The following is a 9,824-nucleotide window of genomic DNA, read 5'->3' as shown; positions in this document are numbered from 1 at the left end:
TAATGTGGGTTTTTTTTTTTCTTTCTCTTGCCAGCTGTATGCATCCCCAGTTAGGAGCTGTCTTCGGTCAAGCCCCCCAGTTGTCTATGTTTACAAATTACTGAGCCACATACCACGTCGCAGTTGACTGTGCTGTTCTTCAGCTCGTGTACAGAAAGGTGAAATGACTTGTCCAGGGTCACAGCTATCCAGCGTGTAAACAATGAAGACCTAGAATGGGGCCCAATGTGTCCAGACCCCAGGCTGCCCGCAGAACTCTCCAGCACACAAGCTGGACACAAGCTAGCACAAAGCTACTGTGACTTTGTTTTCAGGACTGCAACCATAAGACAAGCGATGCCGGCAAGTCATAAATCAGAGCCCTGTCCTCAGGGCTCAATGTCAGAGCTCTCTGGCATTCTGAAGCAGCATTTGGGACTGAGTCTTCAGTGGCCCAAGGATAAGCCTCCTTACAACAGAGATGAAAGAAACCTGCTTTGGCTGACAGCGGTATTCCATGCGTTTCTTAGAATGGATCTCATTACTGAAGACTACCATTTGCCGGCTCGAAATTCCAGCCTGTGGTTCGTTTATCATACTTTACCAGAGAATTCGAACCTGTGTGTCCTTCTTGGGTCACACTCTTAGTCTCAGCAATTTGGTGAAACGTTTGATCATACGTGTAAGACCTATGCCCATCCGTTGTACCGCGGGAAGCTCTGAGTCCATGAAGTCACCCAGAGCCTGTCAAAGATTTCAGACTGGGATGTAAAGTACTCTATCAGGAATGCAAATTGAGAGTATCTTCAACAGAACTATGTCCTTACAGAGACTTCTTTTTCCATGGAGATTTAGTTTGGACTATCCCAGCAAACCGCCATTTTTCTTTGGGAAATGTGTTGGCTTCAATATTGCTGTTAGGTTATCACAACAGGCCATGGGTGGGTCTGATATTTCCTCCAGGAAGGGGTAAACATGAGCGGTAGCCAATGAGGATTAAAGTGTTCCATGCCCTCCACAACCCACTGAGCTTATCAGATGGGTGAGAAAGGAAGAAGAAATGTATAATAAATCCCATTGGCTTAAAGAAGAGGTTTTCAAGCTTCAGGGACAGAAGAATCACCTAGAGGGTGGTTAAAAACATGTATTTCCATGACCTTTCTAGAGTAATTTTGATTAATTAGGTCTGTCATGGGTATTAGGACTGGGCATTAAAACAAGAAAATTCTCGAAGCAGGTACCATGCAGAGGATTCTCAAGCCACTCTCCAAGAACCATCAGATTCAAGAGCCAATTAATTTTTTAAATTTAAATTCGATTAGCCAACATAGAGTATATCATTAGTTTCAGGTGTAGCGTTCAATAATTTATTAGTTGCATATAACACCCTGCACTCGTCACATCACGTGACCTCCTTAATGTCCGTCACCCAATTACCCCATCCCCTCATCCACCTCCCCTCCAGCAGCCCTCAGTTTGTTTCCAATAGTTAAGAGTCTCTCATGGTTTTTCTCCCTCTATGATGACTTCCCATTCTGTTTTCCCTCCCTTCCCCTTTGGTCCTCTGAGCTGTTTCTTATATTCCACATATGAGTGAAACCATATGATAATTGTCTTTCTCTGATTGACTTATTTCGTTCAGCATAATCCCCTCCAGTTCTATCCAGGTCAGTGTAAATGGTAAGTATTCGTCCTCTCCGATGGTTGAGTAATATTCCATTGTATGTATATACCACATCTTTATTCATTCATCTGTTGAACGACATAAGAGCCAATTAATATTTTTAAACATAGGAAAACAAACAGAAAATAAGAGATTTATGAGATCCATAGAGAGACGGCAAGTTTCTTTCTATTGCTTTGAAGAAATGGAAGCAAATGCAAAGAAAAAAAAAAACCTATGATGGAATCTGGTGTATAACCATTAATATATCCATAAGTTAAAAATTTAAATTAAAGGCTAAGAAGCAAGGCAGAAAATGTTTTTATTGAATGTGACAGACAATCATGTGATATCTGTAAGAATCTATGAAAAGCTTTCAAATTTAGCATGAATGGATAAAAAGAATGTTTTTACATGAAGGAAAACAATGAAGAGTAAAGAAATACATAAGAGAATATTGTCTTCTAAAATAATTAAGAGGGGCGCCTGGGTGGTTCAGTGGGTTAAAGCCTCTGCCTTAGGCTCAGGTCATGGTCCCAGGGTCCTGGGATCGAGTCCCACATCGGGCTCCCTGCTTAGCAGGGAACCTGCTTCCCCGCCTCTCTCTCTGCCTGTCTCTCTGCTACTTGTGATCTGTCTGTCAAATAAATAAATAAAACCTTTAAAAAAATAAAATAAAATAATTAAGAAAATGAAAACTAAAACAATATGCAGGTATCATTGTACGTCTGCTAAATTAATGGCAACAGAAGATTCAAAGACTTGGCCATGGTGTCCTGGTGAGGTGGGGTCCCACTGTAACTCTCGTGCTTTGCTGGTGACAGTTCAGTTGGAATTGAGGAAGCTTTTGAAAATCTGAATTTCGCAATAACCAAAGGGTCTTCTCTATTCTCAAGGTCTATGAAATCAAGAACACAAGATTCCTACTTAAAGGATTTTTTTTACTACCAAGGAATAAGCTTTGCGCAGTGGCAGTATCGTAGCCAATGAGGTTTATCCGAGGCGCGATTATTGCTAATTGAAAACTACCAAGGAATAAGTCCGAGCTCCTCCCAGACTCCAGGAACCTCTTCAGTCCCTCTGACCCAAGGCCAGCCGTCCTTTATGCGTGGAAAGGCCCAAGTTACAAATACTTCCTTATGCCCGGACTGTGAGTTTAGCAAATAATGACAACAACAGGCATGATTTTAAATATCGTGCAGGATATAATTATACTCAAAAATTATTTGTCTGAAATCCAAACTTAACTGGGAATCTTATATTTTATCTGACAGCCTTCCCTAAGCACACATATTCTGACTTTTCCCTCTAGGAGGGAAGCTTACAAAAGAGCACTCACTGAAGGGTACATGAAAACATCCAGCTCCAGGCTATCGTGGTAGCTTGGATCTTGGATTTCTTGGAAGTATAGGACAAAGGTGCAACATTTTTTGAACCTTTAAATCAGCTAACTCGACCAGGGTCCTTGAATTCAGAATCTGAAGTCTCTTTCGGCTGAGTCCCTTGGCCCTTGACCTTCAGGCTGGATCCTAAAGCCAACAAACCCAGAAGCATCCAGCCAAAAGTCAGCTCAGAGGAGGAACAGTCAACTCCTTTAAACTTTGGTTTCCTTGTGTATGGGTAATTCTACTTTCCCTGGGTGAAAATAAGAATATATTTTTTCATTTATTCTTTTGTCTACAAAAACTAAGAAACCAGGCCAATAAACAAGGGACCAGTCAAAGTGGTTACATATAAGAGGAGAGAGTGGGAATGAGGGTACATGGGGACCAAGATAGTAGGAGTACTTCTCAGTATATAGTTTTCTGTATCAGTTTATTTAAGAACCAGGTGAGTTGATTATGTGTGCAAATAACAGTCCTCGCATTTCTGTTGTAAGAGTGAAATGAGGTCATGCAGGTACAGCACCTGGCATACTCAGGGGTACTTGTGAAATGGTGCTAGTATTATTTCCACCGCAGCACCTTGAACCTTCTGTAGGGCACCCGTCCTTGTCTAGCATCTGATGTCCCATACACTAAGAAAGAATGGAAGTCATCTACTGTATTCTCTGGGAGCTGGTCTCATATTTATCCCCCTTGAAGCCTACTGTGACTCTTGATCCCTTGGCTTCTGCTTTCTTCCCTTCTTGCCTTCTTCCTGCCACATCGAGTCCAATTTCGGGCTACGTGATTTCATTCTGGCTCGCTACTGCCCACTCCTTTTTTCCTTCCACTCCTTAAATGCTACCTCTTCTTGTGCAGTGAGCTGGTAACTTATTGTGTCTTAGATCAAGCAACTCCAAGAAGAGCAGGGATCAAGAACTATGTCAAAGAAAAGAGTTGGCTCTAAGTCCTGGGGTCACACGGGAAAGCAACGAGGTGAAGAAATTTAAAAGACATTTGGTTTAAAAAAGAGAGAGGGACATTTGGTGAATACCAGTAATTTAGAGATTCATGTGCCATTATTGGCTTCCAGAAGCTTCCTAAGCTGACTCCATCCTGTTTCTGGGACTACCTCTCTGGGTCAGGATTTATTTGTGGTGAGATGTACTTTCCAACAATGAAGAGAGAAAAGAAAGGAAGAACAATGGAAACACTTATATTCCAGATTCATGGAAGACAGCTGGGAAAGGAAAGAGATGACTAGAGAAAAGGACCAAGGAGCCCTAGGGTAGTAGATGAGGAAATTGCCACGCTTCAGCATTCAACATGGGGGCGTACGTCTTCACTGCACCCTTGCCATTTGCTTAATGGATAACCTGAAGCAAGGCCTTTCTGGACCTGGGAAATGAGAAGGTTCTGTGTGTCCTTGGCCTGTTATTCACTTCTGAGGAACCAGCTCCTTCCCTAGCCTAGAATATCCATCCTTGTTGACCATTTTACCCATCATATTGTTCATGGTATTTTCAACTGTGAGATTCTATTACCCCTCGTTGAACTCCAGCAGTATATTAAATTTTCAAAAATAGGTTTCTGTGTTATAGAAAAGTAGCATATGTCAAAGATAGACCAAGATTGGTCTTGAGCCAGAACTTCTTTTAAAACAATAATGAAGTATCTGGGACATGGATTTATTTTTTCATCCACTCTATTTTTCTCTTTTCTTTTTTTCATTTTATTGTATTTAAACTCAATTAATTAACATATAGTGTATCATTAGTTTCAGAGGTAGAGTTCAGTGATTCATCAGTTGCATATAACACCTTCCTTAATGCCCATCAACTGGTCACCCCACCCCCCTCTCTTCCAATAACCCTGTTTGTTTCCTATAGTTAAGAGTCTCTTATGACTTGTCTCTCTCTCTCTCTGATCATTTTTCTCTTAAAAACATTTTTGATAATTATGTGCTAGCACCTAGCACACACTCTCTGTCCTATTTTTAAACTTTTCTGGAAAAAAAAGTGCAGATCACATCACTGCATTGTACACCTGAAACTAAGACAACATCATATGTCAACTATATTTCAATTTTTTAAAAAAATAGTGTATAATTAAACCTTCTTAGCCTTTTAAAAATAACTTATGTTCAAAGAAGTATACCTCAATAAATGCATTAATTAAATATTGAAAAAAATGCAGTGAGCTCTGCTGTCGTAACGGAAAGCCTTAAGATGTGACATTTATAGAAATAATGTTGAAAACAGGGGTACTGGTGTATTACGTTTTAAGAAGAAGTGTTGCTTGCGAATTCCTTACTCTAAGGAACATTTTGGGATCTTTCATTGAATTGATCCATTCAATTAGGACCTGGACTTGAAACCCCTAAAAGTTTTGGCTTTTGGGTGAGGAATGTAACACTCAGAATACAAATATCATCTTGTACTCTGTCATCACTCTATCTTTGGCTCATGTGTGAATGCATTTTTCGATTGCTCAAGAGTTTCACCCTGAGTATAGAATTACTGGTTAAAATAAAAACTGGGCTATATGGGCTGCAGCTATTATCTCTACTTAGAAGTATGCTTGAAAATTATTAGCATAAAGAGTTAAAATGTGTGTTGTGCAACTCTATGAGAGATTCAGATGAAAGTTGCCCTCCTCTGTTCTCCATGAGGGGAGAGGAGAGGCTAGGAATAAGACAATTACCCTAACTTATGCAATTTGCATTATTTACTAACCCAACACACATTTCAAGAACTCATGAGGATATAGAAATGAACAAAACGAAGTCCCTGTCTTCATAGAGCTTACCTCCTACTTAACAGGATATACCTTACTAGAATTCTAGAATTAAAAAATTTTAGGGAAGAGAATTAGTGGCTGAGAAGGATTTTGACATATGGTATGGAAGGAAGAGTATGAACAAAGAGGCACCAGGATGCAGACCTGCAAGATGGGTGGACCCCGAAGCTGGGGAGATACCAACAGAGGTTTTACACTGTAGGTGGAAGTATGGTCAGATGATGGAAGAGGCACACTAAATTTCCTTTCTACGATGCTCAAGCAAATATTTTAAATAAATCACTGAGGATAAGCAACACCTACAGGTAAGTTTTAAGAAACTAAAGGGTAACATTTTGGAACATTGGCCAGTACATCTGATTGCACTAGGAACTTCACAGGTAGAGAAGGAAGTAGAAATATTAATAAAGAGAAAGAAGCCAGTTGGTGGTCTTCCAATCAATGGGATTAACTCACCCTGGGTTGGAATGACTTCGGCAAACACAATGGCTTCGATTAAATTCCCCTCCTATTCCCCATCGCACCGCCAAAACTCGCAGTATAGAGCACAATTTTTACCTAGCCTTATTCAATGAGAATTCTAACAGGAAAAGGAACATGTCATTGACATGGGGCTTTGCCATCTTGACGAAAGAGAAAATTCAGACAAAAGGTAGCTGGGTCAATTTAGGATGAAATGAAAGGAAGCTAGTGTTTTTCAGCACCACGCTGGAATGTTGGGATAAATTGTCTTCTCTCTGGGTAAAATTCTGCCTTGATCTTTGATGAGGGCAGTTAAAATTATAACCCTTTCCAGTGGGCGGTACTGGAGTCACAATGACCATTCTTAATCACAGTTTCTCATTTTTCTAGACCCATTTTCTTGGATCTCACAGAGCTGCTTGTCGTGTTGCTTGAGTTGTATTTTAATCTCCCCCATCTTGTCTAATCAGCAATACAGTCTTAGGGGCCTATGACTTCTGCAGATGCTAACCTGATCTGTTTCCAGTGGTTTCTCGTGGTTTTAGTTCCGGACAGTGATTCATTAAAAAAGAATATTTCATTGTTTATTTTCTTAGTGCATTAAACTCATACATGTTTAATATACAACTCAGTCAGCTGGGCTTCTGCCTTCAACACAGGTCATGATCCCGGGGTCCTGGAATGAAGTCCTGCATTGGGATCCTTACTCATCGGGGAGCCAACTTCTCCCTCTCCCTCTGCCTGCTGCTCCCCCTACTTGTGTGCTCTGTCAAATAAGTAAATAAAATCTTAAAAAAAGAAAAGAAAAGAAACATAAACAAAAAGGACAAATCTTCTATAACTCCATATTATAAAAGGAAACGTATTTCATACATCATTTGATAATTTGCTTTTGCTACAAAAATATCTTTCTATGTAATTACATATTCAGGCATGTGATTCTTTTTCAATAGCTACACAGTATTTTATTGACTGCATATTCCCTGGTTTACTTAATGTATCCTATGTTATTGGATATTAGGTTCAATATTTATGATTTTTAGTTTAAAAATTTTGCTGCATTGAACATCCTATAGTTTCTTTACTTACTTTTTTAAGCTTTTGCTCTCAATCTTGATTATTTTCATAAGATAAGTTTCTACATGGGAAATTGCTGGGTCATTCTATGAGATACGGTCAAACTGATGTTGCAGAAATGTGGGAAGTGTATTTTCTGAACCATTTTGCTTGAGGATGCCTGTTTTCCTAGACGAAGTCTGTCTTTTTCTGGGTCTTCAAATTCTGTTTGTTTGTATTTTTAAAATTTGGAACCTATGAATTATTTTATAGATGGTGACTGTCTGGGAAGTATAGTGAATAACGGATATGATTCCTCTGTGTGTTAATTAAGTTTATTAGTCAAATGAATGAGTTAAGTACGGGTAGTGTTTTTAAGAGACAGTAGTAACTCAAACTCAAAGTTTTTAGTACCATGGAAAGGATTAAATATCAGTTTAGATGACCTGGCTTTGAATTCTAGCTTTCTTTTTTCTTTTCTTTTTTAAAAGATTATTTATTTATTTATTTATTTATTTATTTTTGTCAGAGAGAGAGAGAGAGTGAGAGAGCATGCACAAACAGGGGAAGTGATGGGCAGAGCAGGCAGAGGGAGAAGCAGACTCCCCACTGAAAGCAAGATGCGGGGCTCAATTCCAGGACCTAAGGATCATGACCCAAGTCAAAGGCAGGAGTTTAATCAACTGAGCCATGCAGGTATTCCAAAATTAAGCTTCCTAATCCTCAACAGGTACAATTGTTTCAACTTCAATTTTTTCGTGTAAAATGGGTATCCAATCTATCCTGTTTATTTGTTGGTGAAGTAGACAATGCAGGGTAGGCTTGAGTGATCCCATTCCCACTTAGAGGAGTGGGCTTTGACTGATATAAACTCTCAAATAGAGTTTTATCTTCCTACCTGGTAATTGGTTGAGAGAGGAACAACCTAGTTTAAGCCAATCAGCATACAACATTTGCAGTAGATTGTATTATTTTCAAAATATATCCAAGCTCATCACATCTGGATTTTCTTACAGAAGGATTTTTTTTTAAAGATTTTATTTATTTGTCAGAGAGAGAGAGAGGGAGAGCGAGCGAGCACAGGCAGACAGAGAGGCAGGCAGAGGCAGAGGGAGAAGCAGGCTCCCTGCTGAGCAAGGAGCCCGATGTGGGACTCAATTCCAGGACGCTGAGATCCTGACCTGAGCCGAAGGCAGCTGCTTAACCAACTGAGCCACCCAGGAGTCCCCTATGGAAGGATTTTATTGCCCATTCTACTGATACCAGCCCTAGGTGATGACTTGCTTTGTCCTATAAAATGTGGGTGGAAGTTACATGCACCATTTCCAAGTGGAAAGTTGAAGGGCCAACATGTGGCTCTACCGTCACACTTCCCTTCTACCATAAGATTACTATGCCCTAGAAATGGACTGACTGCTCCTTCAGTCTTAGTCCCCAGACAAAGAGGTCATGGATGAAGTCTCAGTTGATCCACAACTACCAGAAGGAAAGTTAAATGAGAAATAAACCTTTGTAAACCACTGAGGGTTTGGGGTCATTTGTTACCACAGCACAACTTAGCTGAGGCTGAAGCACACACCATTTCTGGGACCAGATTGAACATTTTTTTTAAGAATGGGTACCTAACCTGATTTTATCTGTTAGGGATGGATCTCAAGGCATTTGTTTGACATCTGGGCAAAGAGGCACTCTCTTTCTTTGGATGGTGTGATACTTAGTGATCTCACCCGGAACGTTGTAGCATTTTGTTACAATAGTAAAAATCAGTCCTAGGAAAGAGCAAAGGAATGAGAACAACACCTAGAGAACTGCCTAGAAATGGAGCCAGAGCCCTAATCTTAAACCAATATCTAAAGTTCACATACCCTTGAGCTTTTCAGTTAAATAAAGCAAAAATAGTAAATCCCCTTCACAGTTTAAGCTACACTGATTTGAATTTTCTTTTATTTGCAGCCAAAAGCGTAGTGGTTGGTTCCAATCTCTGACACAACATGATTAAGCAGAACACAATTTGGGAAGCATGAACATAGGATAATATCATGAGATGATTTTTGGCAAGTGTTTGTGCTGATGGTGGTTGAGAGAGAACAGAGGTAAAAGTCAGAAGAATTCTGGAAGGTAAAGGATTCTGAAAGCAGAGTTCAGTATGGTTATTCCACTGTGCAGCAGAAGTTGGAAACAGGATGGGGGGTAGGGTGAAGAAAAGATGGTCACTGGCTTCACACATGCTGATTTCTAGAAGTTCTCAACTCTGTGCTCTCTTTGTTCTTGTAGTCCTGGTAGTGCTTCTCACTGTCTTAGCTGACCCGACAGGACTTCAAACACTGCCTGCTTGACTAGACATCCATTTCCAGCCTTGGAAATGTCACAGTCATTCTTTGACTGTATAAGTGTTCTGTCACAGTCCATACTTTTCAGCAGAGAGGTCTTTTCCCGGGTTCATCATTTGACTGGTAGGGGGCTTAATTAATTAGCATTTGTAAGATGTTTCCAGCTCTTTA

General features: G+C 40.0%; 1 pseudogene; it reads left to right on the top strand.

Annotated features, from left to right (window-relative positions):
• Positions 1–2,599: 2,599 nt before the first annotated feature.
• Positions 2,600–2,681, top strand: LOC131832762 (U4 spliceosomal RNA; annotated as a pseudogene).
• The last annotated feature ends 7,143 nt before the right edge of the window (positions 2,682–9,824 follow it).

This window comes from Mustela lutreola, chromosome 5 (genome assembly GCF_030435805.1).
Source record: "Mustela lutreola isolate mMusLut2 chromosome 5, mMusLut2.pri, whole genome shotgun sequence".
Classification (NCBI taxonomy): Eukaryota; Metazoa; Chordata; class Mammalia; order Carnivora; family Mustelidae; genus Mustela; species Mustela lutreola.
Note: the sequence above shows the minus strand (reverse complement) of the source record. Positions and strands in the feature narration are given on the sequence as shown.